Genomic DNA, 19,291 nt, shown 5'->3' with positions numbered 1-19,291 from the left:
TACCCACTTGAGCAAAAACAGTATCAAAATGACACGCTGTCACTTCATTGTAGTCTTTGATGTGTTCTTGCTGCCAGGAATCACTTCTCTAATAATCTTCACACATGAGCGCTGTGTGTGTGTGTGTGTGTGTGTGTGTGTGTGTGTTCTCAGGCCCAGATAATGTAATAATGCACTAATAATAATAACAATAATAATAATAATAATAATAATAATAATAATAATAATAACAATAATAACACTCACCCCGCTCCTCTATCTGGTCAATGCACTCCCTGACAATGGTGGGCAGCTGGATGCCATCGTGTGCCGGGCAGCGCTGGACGGCCAGGCACAGTGGCACTCCAAACACTGGCACTGCCTCTGGGGGGGGTGATTAGATAAGAGATAAATAAATCAACCGGTTGATGTGAAATTAATGGTCTGCTCACAGAAATGGCACAAACTGAAAATGCCTTAATAATCTCTCTCACAGAAACACACTTAACAGAGGAGATTAGAAGAGCAGAAATAAAAATACCACACTTTGTACCACACAGGACGGACCGACCAATTCAACGGACAAAAGGCGGGGTCATCACTTAGCCATTTTGCAGCTAGAACAAAAGTACTTTTCCAGGAATCAAATATGTACACAGAATCACTGGTACTATGCATTCAAGACATTGACTGGGTATATATACAGACCAGCAGCATGCCCAACAGAGAAATTTATGACGCAACTAACAAAGATAAAAGATATCATTGGCTGGCTACCACTGCCCATGCCCACCCTTATACTTACTGGAGACTTAAACTTTCCGCTAACAGACTGGAATTTGGAGTGTGTGTATGGAGGAGCGGAAGACATGAGGACCCAGGCAAAAGCTGTCATGCACTTTGCCAAGGAATACTGCCTCAATCAAATCATCGACACTCCTACAAGAGGTAAGAACATACTAGACATCGTTATGATAAATAATGATGATATTATATTAGGGTGAATAAAACTAATCTCTCTGACCATAACATCATCACCGTGACTACCAACCTACCTACAAATACACATCTTAGACTGTCCAGTGAAGTGGAGCAGGCTCATAATTTTAATAATTTTAACCAACTCAACTTCCTAAGCGAGTCAGTCTGCTGGGACAGTATAAAGAAAGACCTGGGTGAGCTAAACTGGGATCTACTCATGAGGGACTGTGACCCTGAGGCCCAATATGATACAATCATTAACACATGCTTGAAAATATCAATGTACCACTGAGGAGGCCGTCTAAAAAGACCTCTCCTTTCAATGGTAACATACCAAGAGACCGAAAAGTACTAATGAGAAAAAGAACAAAACTAAGGAAGAAACTCAGTAATACCAACTACACCAAAATGCTGACCCAACTCGAAAACTAAATTGTCGTTATAGAAGAAAAACTTAAAAGATCAGTTGAATCAGAGAATGACCGGAAAGAAATACAAGCCGCGTCATGCATCAAAACCAACCCCAAATACTTTTACAAATATGCTGCTAACAAATCCGTAGTGAGAGCGAGTGTTGGCCCACTGACTGACGTACACGGCCAACCCATAAACAAAGCCCAGGATGTCGCTGAAGCACTACTGATTCAGTACAAAAGCGTCTTCAGCAAACCCATGGAAGACAAAATTGTCAACCTACCTATGGACTTTTTCAACCAAGGAACTGATCAAATATCACACCTGACGGACATAAGCTTAAACAACGACGACACACAGCAAGCAATTAAAGGGGTGGCCACTAATTCGGCAGCTGGCCCCGATCAATTCCCTGCAGTACTTCTTAAAAAATGTGCTGAAGAGCTGAGTGTTAAATTTTTATAGAAACTCTCTAGATTCTGGCATAATACCAGAAAAGCTAAAAAGTGCATTCATTACACCAATATACAAGGGAGGGTCAAGAGCAGAGGCAAAAAACTATCGACCAGTTGCCTTAACCTCCCATATTATTAAAGTTCTAGAGAGAATTATGGTTAAAAACATGTCTGCATATCTAGAAAGCAATAACAGAATGAACCCGGACCAACATGGCTTTCGTACTGGGCGCTCGTGCCTCTCACAGCTTTTGGCCCAGTATGACTCAATCGTAGGTAAGCTTGAACATAATGCAGATGTCGATGTGGTCTACCTTGATTTTGTGAAAGCTTTCGACATGGTAGACCATGGCATTTTGTTACACAAGGCCAGACAAACGGCCATTACGGGAACACTCGGGATGTGGCTGCACTCATTTCTCACTGGCAGGACTCAATGTGTAGCGGCTGATGGTGCAGTTTCTCAGTCATCGGAAGTTGTCAGCGGGGTACCACAGGCTAATTAGAGTGAACTGCAATTAGCGCGAGCCACCATCTACCAAGAAAAAAATTAATTAGCGCGAAAGACTCAGTTAGCGCGAGATCATTTAGAGCGAACCGCAATTAGCGCGAGCCACCATCTAACGAGAAAAAAATTAATTAGCACGAAAGCCTGTTAGCGCGAGATCAATTAGAGTGAACCGCAATTAGCGCAAGGCACCATCTACCAAGAAAAAAATTAATTAGTGCGAAAGACTCAGTTAGCCCGGCCGCCCCTCACGGCGGGAGTCTTTTCTCACTCCCCCAATAAACGTATCTATTCATCGCTGACCTCTGACTCCACCTCTCACCCCAACAACAAGCTTTTATATTAATGATGAAAACCTTCGTGACACACACACACACACACACACACACACACACACACACACACACATACCATTTTAGCGACCTGCCCTGAAGCCAAGACTGTTAGTTCACGTGTACGGCTGGGCGCCCAAAACCTGAGGAGGAAGAAGAAAAGTTAGGCCCATGCTCTTACATATGTTGGCACACAAGTAGGCCTACACATATTTGACAAGGCTTTCACAGGAGTTGTGGGTATGTCCAGGGGTTCATTTATTCTCTTTTCTCCTCCATATATTACGTTTAGCTGGCTCAAGTGGTAACCACTATTACACCAGCCCACTACACACCACAAAAAATGTCCACATATGCAAACTAACCGCCCCCCCCCTCACCCAACCCAGCAGGGGGCTTCGTGGTGCAGTGATTAGCACACTCAGCTCACAAATGAGAGAGCCCGAGTTTGATTCCCACGACAGCCTTCCACGCCCGTGCACACGTGGATATATGAGATTAGTGCAGGAAAGATGTATTTTAGCCGTGAAAAAGAAAAAATATGTTACGGGCTAGGTTACTGTCCCAGCCCGCCACGAAAAATATATATCCTTATTTTCTCAAAAAGGAAGACACTTAAGATCACGCCTGTACGCCCACGACAGCCTTCCACGCCCGTGCACACGTGGATATATGAGAGTAGTGCAGGAAAGATGTATTTTAGCCGTGAAGACGAAAATTTTGTTACGAGGTGAATGTCAAACTGCCCCGCCCCGCCCCGCCCCGCCCGCCGAGAACATTTGAGCTTGTTTTCTGCAATATTACATCATCTACGCTAACGCCAGTGTAGGAAAGCCTTTCCCCATCGACAGTGAATGCGTGGGGCGTTGTGGCGACTCTTGCAAACGATAATTAGTGACACAGCGTAAGAAAAACTGTCTGTACGGGGCTGGGCTCAGTTCCGGCGGCCCCCGATGACGCGGGTGTTAGAATCGCTCCTAACGGGGTAACTAACGCTGGCACACCTGACCTGGCACCTCACACCTGCCGGCACACCTCTAAATTATGTTGTAATAGTCCACGCCCCCAGTGGTCAGTATTTAGCCACATTACCTGATATTGCACGAGGCAACTCGCAGCCGTTCGTCCATAATTAAGCAAACGTGTGTGTTTTGTCCAAGTCAATGAAAAAATGCATAAACGTCCCTTATTTCTAAACGTACACCAATTCTGATACACCACTGGAATACAACAGAATAGACAACAGAATACATTAAAATACAACAGAATACAACAAAAAACAACGGAATAGAACATAATACATTAAAATACAACAGAATACAACAAAAAACAACGGAATAGAACATAATACATTAAAATACAACAGAATACAACAAAAAACAACGGAATAGAACATAATACATTAAAATACAACAGAATACAACAGAATAGAACAGAAAACAGCAGGAAACAACAGAAAACAACGGGAAACAACAGAAAAACAACAAGAAACAACAGGAAACAACAGAAAAACAACGGAATAGAACAGAATACATTAAAATACAACAGAATAGAACAGAAAACAACAGGAAACAACAGAGAACAACAGAAAAAACAACAGAAAACAACGGGAAACAACAGAAAAACAACAAGAAACAACAGGAAACAACAGAAAAACAACAGGAAACAAAAGAAAAACAACAGGAAACAACAGAAAAACAAAAGAAAAGAACAGAAAACAACAGAAAAACAACAGAAAACAACAGAAAAACAACAGAAAAATAACAAAAAACAACAGAAAAACAACAGAAAAATAAAGGAAAACAACAGAAAAACAACAGAAAAGATTAGAAAACAACAGAAAAACAACAGAAAAATAACGGAAAACAACAGAAAGCAAAAGAAAAACAACAGAAAACAAAAGAAAACAAAAAACAACCGAAAACAACAGAAAATAACAGAAAAACAACATAAAACAAAAGAAAACAACAGAAAAACAACAGAAAGCAAAAGAAAAACAACAGAAAACATAAGAAAACAACAGAAAAACAAAGAGAATACAACAGAATACAACAGAATAAAAGAGAATACAACAGAATAAAAGATAATACAACAGAATACAACAGAATAAAAGAGAATACAACAGAATAAAAGATAATACAACAGAATACAACAGAATAAAAGAGAATACAACAGAATACAACAGAATACAACAGAATAAAAGAGAATACAACAGAATACAACAGAATAAAAGAGAATACAACAGAATACAACAGAAAAAAAGAGAATACAACAGAATACAACAGAATAAAAGATAATACAACAGAATACAACAGAATAAAAGATAATACAACAGAATACAACAGAATAAAAGAGAATACAACAGAATACAACAGAATAAAAGATAATACAACAGAATACAACAGAATACAACAGAATAAAAGATAATACAACAGAATACAACAGAATACAACAGAATAAAAGAGAATACAACAGAATACAACAGAATAAAAGAGAATACAACAGAATACAACAGAATAAAAGAGTCCAGCACATGATCAGGCCATGGTGAACTCATACCACGAGTCTAGCACATGATCGGGCCATGGTGAATCCATATCACGAGTCTAGTACATGATCAGGCCTTGGTGAATACATATCATGAGTCTAGCACATGATCAGGCCGTGGTAATTACGAATTACACCTACTCCCATTAGCCCCCTCCCATTACCGTTAACCCCCGCCCCTTTTAATTATCAGTACGCAATTTACTGACCCTATTTACCCCTTATTCGCCACCGAACATGACCTAATTACGATTTCCACCTACTCCCAATGGCCCCCCCCCCCATTACCATTAACCCCCGCCTTTTTTAATTATCACCACGCAATTTACTGACCCCATTTACCCATCATTCGACACCGAACATGACCTATTTTCGAGTTTCACTTGCACCCATTGGGCCCCCCTCCATTACCATAAATCCCCGCACCCTTTAATTATCACCACGCAATTTACTGACCCCATTTACCCATTACTCGACACCGAACATGACGTAATTATGAATCCCACATACTCCCATTAGCCCCCCCATTACCATTAACCCCCGCCAACTTTAATTATCACCACGCAATTTACTGTCCCCATCTACCCATTATTCGACACCGAACATGACCAAATTGCGAATTCCACCTACTCCCATTAGCCCCCTCCATTACTATCAACCCTGCCCCTCTGATTATCACCATGCAATTTACTGACCCCATTAACCCAGTATTTGACACCTCCATGACCCATTTTCGAGTTTCACGTACTCCATTAGCCCCCTCCATTAACATTAGCCCCACCCCTTTAATTATCACCACGCAATTTACTGACCCCATTTACCCATTATTCGACACCGAACATGACCAAATTACGAATTCCACCTACTCCCAATGAGCCCCCCATTACCATTAACCCCGCCCCTTTAATTATCACCACGCAATTTACTGACCCCATTTACCCATTATTCGACACCGAACATGACCAAATTACGAATTCCATCTACACCCAATGGCACCCCCATTACCATTCACCCCGCCCTCTGATTATCACCACGCAATTTACTGACCCCATTTACCCAGTATTTGACACCTCACATGACCTATTTTCGAGTTTCACCTACTCACATTAGCCCCAATTACCATTAACCCCCGCCCCCTTTAATTATCACCACGCAATTTACTGACCCCATTATTCCAGTATTTGACACCTCACATGATCCATTTTCGAGTTTCACCTACACCCATTAGCCCCCCCTCCATGGCCGGTAGCCGTCGGCCCCTGTAATTATCACCACGCAATTTACTGACCCCATTTACCCATTCTTCGACATCGAACATGACCTAATTACGAATTCCACCTACTCCCATTAGCCTTCCACGCCCGTGCACCAGTGGGTACATGAGACTAGTGCAGGAAAGATCTATTTTAGCCGTGAAAACGAAAACTATGTTACGGGCTAAGTATCTGCCCCAAGCCCGCCATGAAAAATATATATCCTTATTTTCTCACAAAGGAAGACACTTAAGATCACGCCCGTACGCCCACGTCAGGGGCTTCCACATGCCGGGCAAGCCATCCATCACGGACATCAGATCGTGGTATGGCTTCATAAACCAGCTCGCCCCCTTCCTCGCCACCGCGCCGATCATGAACGCCTTCCGGGAGTTACTGAAGAAACCAACCGGAAGACACGTGTACTGGGACGACCAGCTTCAGTAGAAATTCCGCCAAGCCCAGGACACTATATGCCAGCTGGCCAAGGACGGTCTGACGTATTACGATAAAACCCGCCCCACCGCTGCCATCACCGACTGGAGCCGAGAGGGCATCGGATTCGTCATCCTCCAGCAGTACTGCAGTTGTGCATCGGCCTCCGCCCCATACTGCTGCTGACGTGACACTGAGGCAACAAGTGTACCAGGCGTGTGACTCAATCGGCAGTGTCGACGCCCTGAGGGCCATGTGTTGTGCTCACGAGGCCGCCCGTCGCGACACCACAGGTGGTGGAGGGTGGCTGCTCGTGCGGCTGGCACCGCGCAAAGTGAGGAGACCGAGTGCGAGGAAGAGTAGCTGTAATTTGAACTGAGCTATAAGATTAACAGTATTTATAACTGTTGGTGGAATTGAGGTTTTAAATCTAATAATTGTAATTCAGCTTAAGAGTTGTAAAAAGTAAACTAACTCATGTAAACAATATTCTCATGAGTAAATACACTCATCATATATATAAGGAAAAAAGTGCCCACCACCTCAGACAATTTGGTGGAAGACACTTAAAAATCCCTCCCTGACACGTACCCTGACGGTGGTAAGGGTATACAATATACATATTAGCGACGTTTCACAGGAGGTTTAATACATTATGTTAGTATCTTAATGTAGTGACACGACTTGCCTGATGGGCGAGCCTCGCATAACCCACTTAGCCAGGGGGGTACCTCTTTGGCCGACTGGTAAAGGTAGCTCTCCCGTTACGCTGGTCGCGGGTTCGATCCCAGCGCCGGCAAACCTTTCCTTGTCTGGATTAATTTCTCGTGTGTTTCGTTACACGCGGTTTGTCGTGGGAGTGTTGTGAATAGAAAATTCTGGCATTTCATTAATACTAACTAACAGCTTACAGAATATTGAAAACTTCTGAAAAAAACCCGAAAAGTTTTATAACAGCCATTGTATTCTGGCAGAGACACAGGTCAGTCAGGTGTCATGTTAGGTCTTGTTCATTAGGTTAGGTTAGAATTAAATAACACTAAACTTCCTAGCGATCCGATCACACCTCGGACAATGTATTGCATCAGCGGCACGTTAGGTTTTATGAGGTAATAATTCTTGCTTTAAACAGAACCAGCTCATAGGTAATATATATGACAACAATAATGCCCACCTAGCTGTGTGCTGGATAACCATTATCAGTACTATGCATTACTTATCAACTGACGCAGGGGCAGGTCGTGACATGCGAGGCAGGGGCAGGGCAGGGGGTCAGGAGTGGACCTCCAGCATTGAAAAGTCACCCATTCAGCGCACGGTTTCTGTAAAATAGCAGCATCCCCATAATAAAGAGCATCATATACTGACCAAAGCAGAAATAAGTAGTACCAAGGAATCAAGGTACAAATGGAATACGAGAAATTTTCAGAGTAAATTCTCAGACAGGGTTAGATTAGGTTAGTTTTCTTTTTTTATTGACCCGGCGGTAGCAGCGAGGGATCATGTTTCGTAATGGTCCCTCTAAGCAAGAAAAAAGAAAAATCACCCTCACACAGCTATGGGCTTGTGTAACCATCAACAGTGGTATGCATTTCTTACCAATGTATGCCGGGAGGTCATGACGCAGGGCAGGGCGGGTCATCTCAGGCATGGAAGAGTCGGTCATTTAGGGGTTTCTGGAAACTATAACCTTATAAATAATAGCAGGCATCATATATTTATCAGAAATGAACAGTCAGTGTCTCAAAATTGGTATGCAAAGCTAATATGCTACCTAACTCCTACTCCCAAGGTTAGGTTAGAATTGTTTTGAATCTTACAGTACAGGGATGCAAGTCAAGGGTATTTATAACAACACACCCCACATAGCTATGGACTGGAATATCCATTAACAGCAGGCATTTCTTACCAATGTATGCCAGGGGCAGGCAGGCCAGGAAGGTGGGGCAGGGGCAGGTCAGGTCATCTCCGGCATGTAGTGGTTTCTGTAAAATACAAGGAATTACCAGACCTAAACCACTATTACACAAGCCCACTACACACCACAAAAAATGTCCACATATGCAAACTAACCGCCCCCCCCCCCTCCCAACCCAGCAGGGGGCTTCGTGGTGCAGGGGGTGGCCCACGCCGCGCACCAACGAGAGAGCCCGAGTTCAATTCCCGACAGCCTTCCACGCCCGTGCATACGTGGATACATGAGATTAGTGCAGGAAAGATGTATTTTAGCCGTGAAAAGAAAAAATATGTTACGGGGTAGGTTACTGTCCCAGCCCGCCACGAAAAATATATATCCTTATTTTCTCAAAAAGGAAGACACTTAAGATCACGCCCGTACACCCACGTCAGCCTTCCACGCCCGTGCACACGTGGATATATGAGACCAGTGCAGGAAAGATGTATTTTAGCCGTGAAGACGAAAATTTTGTTACGAGGTGAATGTCAAACTGCCCCCGCCCCGCTCCGCCCGCCGAGAACATTTGAGCTTGTTTTCTGCAATATTACATCATCTACGCTAACGCCAGTGTAGGAAAGCCTTTCCCCATCGACAGTGAATGCGTGGGGCGTTGTGGCGACTCTTGCAAACGACAATTAGTGACACAACGTAAGAAAAACTGTCTGTACGGGGCTGGGCTCAGGTCCGGCGGGCCCCGATGACGCGGGTGTTAGAATCGCTCTAACGGGGTAACTAACGCTGGCACACCTGACCTGGCACCTCACACACCTGCCGGCACCTCTAAATTATGTTGTAATAGTCCACGCCCCCAGTGGTCAGTATTTGGCCACATTACCTGATATTGCACGAGGCAACTCGAAGCCGTTCGTCCATAATTAAGCAAACGTTTGTGTTTTTTCCAAGTCAATGAAAAAAATGCATAAACGTCCCTTATTTCTAAACGTACACCAATTCTGATACACCACTGGAATACAACAGAATAGACAACAGAATACATTAAAATACAACAGAATACAACAAAAAACAACGGAATAGAACATAATACATTAAAATACAACAGAATACAACAGAATACAACAAAAAACAACGGAATAGAACATAATACATTAAAATACAACAGAATACAACAGAATACAACAAAAAACAACGGAATAGAACATAATACATTAAAATACAACAGAATACAACAGAATAGAACAGAAAACAGCAGGAAACAACAGAAAACAACAGAAAAAACAGGAAACAACAGAAAAACAACAAGAAACAACAGGAAACAACAGAAAAACAACGGAATAGAACAGAATACATTAAAATACAACAGAATAGAACAGAATAGAACAGAAAACAACAGGAAACAACAGAGAACAACAGAAAAAACAACAGAAAACAACGGGAAACAACAGAAAAACAACAAGAAACAACAGGAAACAACAGAAAAACAACAGGAAACAAAAGAAAAACAACAGGAAACAACAGAAAAACAAAAGAAAAGAACAGAAAACAACAGAAAACATTAGAAAACAACAGAAAAACAACAGAAAAATAACGGAAAACAACAGAAAAACAACAGAAAAATAACGGAAAACAACAGAAAAACAACAGAAAAGATTAGAAAACAACAGAAAAACAACAGAAAAATAACGGAAAACAACAGAAAAACAACAGAAAAAAAACGGAAAACAACACAAAACAAAAAAAACAGAAAAACAACAGAAAATAACAGAAAAACAACATAAAACAAAAGAAAACAACAGAAAAACAACAGAAAGCAAAAGAAAAACAACAGAAAACATAAGAAAACAACAGAAAAACAAAGAGAATACAACAGAATACAACAGAATAAAAGAGAATACAACAGAATAAAAGATAATACAACAGAATACAACAGAATAAAAGAGAATACAACAGAAAAAAAGATAATACAACAGAATACAACAGAATAAAAGAGAATACAACAGAATACAACAGAATAAAAGAGAATACAACAGAATACAACAGAATAAAAGAGAATACAACAGAATACAACAGAATAAAAGAGAATACAACAGAATACAACAGAATAAAAGATAATACAACAGAATACAGAATACAACAGAATAAAAGATAATACAACAGAATACAACAGAATACAACAGAATAAAAGAGAATACAACAGAATACAACAGAATAAAAGATAATACAACAGAATACAACAGAATACAACAGAATAAAAGATAATACAACAGAATACAACAGAATACAACAGAATAAAAGATAATACAACAGAATACAACAGAATAAAAGATAATACAACAGAATACAACAGAATAAAAGAGAATACAACAGAATACAACAGAATAAAAGAGAATACAACAGAATAAAAGAGAATACAACAGAATACAACAGAATACAGCAGAATAAAAGAGAATACAACAGAATAAAAGAGAATACAACAGAATACAACAGAATAAAAGAGAATACAACAGAATAAAGAGAATACAACAGAATACAACAGAATAAAAGAGAATGCAACAGAATACAACAGAATAAAAGAGAATACAACAGAATACAACAGAATAAAAGAGAATACAACAGAATACAACAGAATAAAAGAGAATACAACAGAATACAACAGAATAAAAGAGAATACAACAGAATACAACAGAATAAAAGAGAATACAACAGAATAAAAGAGAATACAACAGAATACAACAGAATAAAAGATAATACAACAGAATACAACAGAATAAAAGATAATACAACAGAATAAAAGATAATACAACAGAATACAACAGAATAAAAGAGAATACAACAGAATACAACAGAATAAAAGAGAATACAACAGAATACAACAGAATACAACAGAATAAAAGAGAATACAACAGAATAAAAGAGAATACAACAGAATACAACAGAATAAAAGAGAATACAACAGAATACAACAGAATAAAAGAGAATACAACAGAATACAACAGAATAAAAGAGAATACAACAGAATACAACAGAATAAAAGATAATACAACAGAATACAACAGAATAAAAGATAATACAACAGAATACAACAGAATAAAAGATAATACAACAGAATACAACAGAATAAAAGAGAATACAACAGAATACAACAGAATAAAAGAGAATACAACAGAATAAAAGAGAATACAACAGAATAAAAGAGAATACAACAGAATACAACAGAATAAAAGATAATACAACAGAATACAACAGAATAACAGATAATACAACAGAATACAACAGAATAAAAGAGAATACAACAGAATACAACAGAATAAAAGAGAATACAACAGAATAAAAGAGAATACAACAGAATAAAAGATAATACAACAGAATACAACAGAATAAAAGAAAATACAACAGAATACAACAGAATAAAACAGAATACAACAGAATACAACAGAATAAAAGAGAATACAACAGAATACAACAGAATAAAAGAGAATACAACAGAATACAACAGAATAAAAGAGAATACAACAGAATACAACAGAATAAAAGAGAATACAACAGAATAAAAGAGAATACAACAGAATACAACAGAATAAAAGAGAATACAACAGAATACAACAGAATAAAAGAGAATACAACAGAATACAACAGAATAAAAGAGAATACAACAGAATACAACAGAATAAAAGAGAATACAACAGAATACAACAGAATAAAAGAGAATACAACAGAATAAAACAGAATACAACAGAATACAACAGAATAAAACAGAATACAACAGAATAAAAGAGAATACAACAGAATACAACAGAATAAAAGAGAATACAACAGAATACAACAGAATAAAAGAGAATACAACAGAATACAACAGAATACAACAGAATAAAAGAGAATACAACAGAATACAGCAGAATAATAGAGAATACAACAGAATACAACAGAATGCAACAGAATACAACAGAATACAACAGAATAAAAGAGAATACAACAGAATACAACAGAATAAAAGATAATACAACAGAATACAACAGAATACAACAGAATAAAAGAGAATACAACAGAATAAAACAGAATAAAACAGAATAAAACATAATACAACAGAATAAAACAGAATAAAAGATAATACAACAGAATACAACAGAATAAAAGATAATACAACAGAATACAACAGAATAAAAGATAATACAACAGAATTCAACAGAATAAAAGAGAATACAACAAAATAAAAGAATACAACAGAATACAAGAGAATAGAACAGAATACAACATAATAAAAGATAATACAACAGAATACAACAGAATAAAAGAGAATACAACAGAATAAGAGAATACAACAGAATACAACAGAATACAACAGAATAAAAGATAATACAACAGAATACAACAGAATAAAAGAGAATACAACAGAATACAACAGAATACAACAGAATACAACAGAATACAACAGAATAAAAGAGAATACAACAGAATACAACAGAATAAAAGATAATACAACAGAATACAACAGAATAAAAAGAATACAACAGAATACAACAGAATAAAAGAATACAACAGAATACAACAGAATAAAAGAGAATACAACAGAATAAAAGAGAATAAAACAGAATACAACAGAATACAACAGAATAAAAAATAATACAACAGAATAAAACAGAGAATACAACAGAATAAAAGAGAATACAATAGAATACAACAGAATAAAAGAGAATACAACAGAATACAACAGAATAAAAGAGAATATAACAGAATAAAAGATAATACAACAGAATACAACATAATAAAAGAGAATACAACAGAATAAAACAGAATAAAAGATAATACAACAGAATACAACAGAATAAAGAGAATACAACATAATACAACAGAATAAAAGAGAATACAACAGAATACAACAGAATACAACAGAATAAAGAGAATACAACAGAATAAAGAGAATACAACAGAATACAACAGAATAAAAGAGAATACAACAGAATACAACAGAATTAAAGAGAATACAACAGAATACAACAGAATAAAAGAGAATACAACAGAATACAACAGAATAAAAGAGAATACAACAGAATACAACAGAATAAAAGATAATACAACAGAATACAACAGAATAAAAGAGAATACAACAGAATACAACAGAATTAAAGAGAATACAACAGAATACAACAGAATAAAAGAGAATACAACAGAATACAACAGAATAAAAGAGAATACAACAGAATACAACAGAATAAAAGAGAATACAACAGAATACAACAGAATACAACAGAATACAACAGAATAAAAGAGAATACAACAGAATAAAAGAGAATACAACAGAATACAACAGAATAAAAGAGAATACAACAGAATACAACAGAATACAACAGAATAAAAGAGAATACAACAGAATACAACAGAATAAAAGAGAATACAACAGAATACAACAGAATAAAAGAGAATACAACAGAATACAACAGAATAAAAGAGAATACAACAGAATACAACAGAATAAAAGATAATACAACAGAATACAACAGAATAAAAGATAATACAACAGAATACAACAGAATAAAAGATAATACAACAGAATAAAAGATAATACAACAGAATACAACAGAATAAAAGAGAATACAACAGAATAAAAGAGAATACAACAGAATACAACAGAATAAAAGAGAATACAACAGAATACAACAGAATAAAAGAGAATACAACAGAATAAAAGAGAATACAACAGAATACAACAGAATAAAAGAGAATACAACAGAATAAAAGATAATACAACAGAATACAACAGAATACAACAGAATAAAAGATAATACAACAGAATACAACAGAATAAAAGAGAATACAACAGAATACAACAGAATAAAAGATAATACAACAGAATACAACAGAATACAACAGAATAAAAGATAATACAACAGAATACAACAGAATAAAAGAGAATACAACAGAATACAACAGAATAAAAGATAATACAACAGAATACAACAGAATAAAAGAGAATACAACAGAATACAACAGAATAAAAGAGAATACAACAGAATACAACAGAATAAAAGAGAATACAACAGAATAAAAGAGAATACAACAGAATACAACAGAATAAAAGAGAATACAACAGAATAAAAGAGAATACAACAGAATAAAAGAGAATACAACAGAATACAACAGAATAAAAGAGAATACAACAGAATAAAAGAGAATACAACAGAATACAACAGAATAAAAGAGAATACAACAGAATACAACAGAATACAACAGAATAAAAGATAATACAACAGAATACAACAGAATAAAAGAGAATACAACAGAATACAACAGAATAAAAGAGAATACAACAGAATACAACAGAATAAAAGAATACAACAGAATAAAAGAGAATACAACAGAATAAAAGATAATACAACAGAATACAACAGAATAAAAGATAATACAACAGAATACAACAGAATAAAAGAGAATACAACAGAATACAACAGAATAAAAGAGAATACAACAGAATACAACAGAATAAAAGAGAATACAACAGAATACAACAGAATAAAAGAGAATACAACAGAATACAACAGAATAAACGAGAATACAACAGAATAAAAGAGAATAAAAGAGAATACAACAGAATACAACAGAATAAAAGAGAATACAACAGAATACAACAGAATAAAAGATAATACAACAGAATAAAAGATAATACAACAGAATACAACAGAATAAAAGAGAATACAACAGAATACAACAGAATAAAAGAGAATACAACAGAATAAAAGAGAATACAACAGAATACAACAGAATAAAAGAGAATACAACAGAATACAACAGAATAAAAGAGAATACAACAGAATAAAAGAGAATACAACAGAATAAAAGAGAATACAACAGAATACAACAGAATAAAAGAGAATACAACAGAATACAACAGAATAAAAGAGAATACAACAGAATACAACAGAATAAAAGAGAATACAACAGAATAAAAGAGAATACAACAGAATACAACAGAATACAACAGAATACAACAGAATACAAGAGAATACAACAGAATAAAAGAGAATACAACAGAATACAACAGAATAAAAGATAATACAACAGAATACAACAGAATAAAAGAGAATAGAACAGAATACAACAGAATAAAAGAGAATACAACAGAATACAACAGAATACAAGAGAATAAAAGATTATACAACAGAATACAACAGAATACAACAGAATAAAAGAGAATACAACAGAATACAACAGAATAAAAGAGAATACAACAGAATACAACAGAATAAAAGAGAATACAACAGAATACAACAGAATAAAAGAGAATACAACAGAATACAACAGAATAAAAGAGAATACAACAGAATACAACAGAATAAAAGAGAATACAACAGAATACAACAGAATAAAAGAGAATACAACAGAATACAACAGAATAAAAGAGAATACAACAGAATACAACAGAATAAAAAAGAATACAACAGAATACAACAGAATAAAAGAGAATACAACATAATACAACATAATAAAAGAGAATACAACAGAATACAACAGAATAAAAGAGAATACAACAGAATACAACAGAATAAAAGAGAATACAACAGAATACAACAGAATAAAAGAGAATACAACAGAATAAAAGAGAATACAACAGAATACAACAGAATAAAAGAGAATACAACAGAATACAACAGAATAAAAGATAATACAACAGAATACAACAGAATACAACAGAATAAAAGAGAATACAACAGAATAAAAGAGAATACAACAGAATACAACAGAATAAAAGATAATACAACAGAATACAACAGAATAAAAGAGAATACAACAGAATACAACAGAATAAAAGATAATACAACAGAATACAACAGAATAAAAGATAATACAACAGAATACAACAGAATAAAAGAGAATACAACAGAATAAAAGAGAATACAACAGAATAAAAGAGAATACAACAGAATAAAAGAGAATACAACAGAATACAACAGAATAAAAGAGAATACAACAGAATACAACAGAATAAAAGAGAATACAACAGAATAAAAGAGAATACAACAGAATACAACAGAATAAAAGAGAATACAACAGAATACAACAGAATAAAAGATAATACAACAGAATACAACAGAATACAACAGAATAAAAGATAATACAACAGAATACAACAGAATAAAAGAGAATACAACAGAATACAACAGAATAAAAGATAATACAACAGAATACAACAGAATACAACAGAATAAAAGATAATACAACAGAATACAACAGAATAAAAGAGAATACAACAGAATACAACAGAATAAAAGATAATACAACAGAATACAACAGAATAAAAGAGAATACAACAGAATACAACAGAATAAAAGAGAATACAACAGAATACAACAGAATAAAAGAGAATACAACAGAATAAAAGAGAATACAACAGAATACAACAGAATAAAAGAGAATACAACAGAATAAAAGAGAATACAACAGAATAAAAGAGAATACAACAGAATACAACAGAATAAAAGAGAATACAACAGAATAAAAGAGAATACAACAGAATACAACAGAATAAAAGAGAATACAACAGAATACAACAGAATACAACAGAATAAAAGATAATACAACAGAATACAACAGAATAAAAGAGAATACAACAGAATACAACAGAATAAAAGAGAATACAACAGAATACAACAGAATAAAAGAGAATACAACAGAATAAAAGAGAATACAACAGAATAAAAGATAATACAACAGAATACAACAGAATAAAAGATAATACAACAGAATACAACAGAATAAAAGAGAATACAACAGAATACAACAGAATAAAAGAGAATACAACAGAATACAACAGAATAAAAGAGAATACAACAGAATACAACAAAATAAGAGAATACAACAGAATACAACAGAATAAACGAGAATACAACAGAATAAAAGAGAATAAAAGAGAATACAACAGAATACAACAGAATAAAAGAGAATACAACAGAATACAACAGAATAAAAGATAATACAACAGAATAAAAGATAATACAACAGAATACAACAGAATAAAAGAGAATACAACAGAATACAACAGAATAAAAGAGAATACAACAGAATAAAAGATAATACAACAGAATACAACATAATACAACAGAATAAAAGAGAATACAACAGAATACAACAGAATAAAAGAGAATACAACAGAATAAAAGAGAATACAACAGAATAAAAGAGAATACAACAGAATAAAAGAGAATACAACAGAATACAACAGAATAAAAGAGAATACAACAGAATACAACAGAATAAAAGAGAATACAACAGAACACAACAGAATACAACAGAATAAAAGAGAATACAACAGAATACAACAGAATACAACAGAATACAAGAGAATACAACAGAATAAAAGAGAATACAACAGAATACAACAGAATAAAAGATAATACAACAGAATACAACAGAATAAAAGAGAATACAACAGAATACAACAGAATAAAAGAGAATACAACAGAATACAACAGAATAAAAGAGAATACAACAGAATACAACAGAATAAAAGAGAATACAACAGAATACAACAGAATAAAAGAGAATACAACAGAATACAACAGAATAAAAGAGAATACAACAGAATACAACAGAATAAAAGAGAATACAACAGAATAAAAGAGAATACAACAGAATACAACAGAATAAAAGAGAATACAACAGAATAAAAGAGAATACAACAGAATACAACAGAATAAAATACAACAGAATACAACAGAATAAAAGATAATACAACAGAATACAACAGAATAAAAGATAATACAACAGAATACAACAGAATAAAAGAGAATACAACAGAATACAACAGAATAAAAGAGAATACAACAGAATAAAACAGAATACAACAGAATACAACAGAATACAACAGAATAAAAGAGAATACAACAGAATACAACAGAATAAAAGAGAATACAACAGAATACAACAGAATAAAAGAGAATACAACAGAATAAAAGAGAATACAACAGAATACAACAGAATAAAAGAGAATACAACAGAATACAACAGAATACAACAGAATAAAAGAGAATACAACAGAATACAACAGAATAAAAGAGAATACAACAGAATACAACAGAATACAACAGAATAAAAGAGAATACAACAGAATAAAAGAGAATACAACAGAATACAACAGAATACAAGAGAATACAACAGAATAAAAGAGAATACAACAGAATACAACAGAATAAAAGATAATACAACAGAATACAACAGAATAAAAGAGAATACAACAGAATACAACAGAATAAAAGAGAATACAACAGAATACAACAGAATAAAAGAGAATACAACAGAATAAAAGAGAATACAACAGAATACAACAGAATAAAAGAGAATACAACAGAATACAACAGAATAAAAGAGAATACAACAGAATACAACAGAATAAAAGAGAATACAACAGAATACAACAGAATAAAAGAGAATACAACAGAATACAACAGAATAAAAGATAATACAACAGAATACAACAGAAT

General features: G+C 34.9%; 1 long non-coding RNA gene across 6 annotated transcripts; it reads right to left on the bottom strand.

Annotated features, from left to right (window-relative positions):
- Positions 1-183: 183 nt before the first annotated feature.
- On the bottom strand, positions 184-8,815 carry LOC126990475 (uncharacterized). 6 transcript variants are annotated; one of them, XR_007744395.1, is made up of 5 exons: positions 3,474-3,686; positions 2,749-2,812; positions 2,144-2,327; positions 785-918; positions 184-363 (listed from the first exon to the last, which is right to left on the bottom strand). It is a non-coding gene; the product is annotated as an uncharacterized LOC126990475 (long non-coding RNA). The 6 variants fall into 6 exon arrangements; XR_007744390.1 differs by lacking the exons at positions 2,144-2,327; positions 3,474-3,686 and adding an exon at positions 8,504-8,815; XR_007744392.1 differs by having other exon boundaries at positions 2,144-2,364; positions 2,749-3,686.
- Between the last annotated feature and the right edge of the window lie 10,476 nt (positions 8,816-19,291).

Source organism: Eriocheir sinensis, unplaced genomic scaffold (assembly GCF_024679095.1).
Source record: "Eriocheir sinensis breed Jianghai 21 unplaced genomic scaffold, ASM2467909v1 Scaffold1687, whole genome shotgun sequence".
Classification (NCBI taxonomy): domain Eukaryota; kingdom Metazoa; phylum Arthropoda; class Malacostraca; order Decapoda; family Varunidae; genus Eriocheir; species Eriocheir sinensis.
The sequence above is the reverse complement of the archived record's forward strand: the minus strand, read 5'-3'. Positions and strand labels throughout refer to the sequence as shown.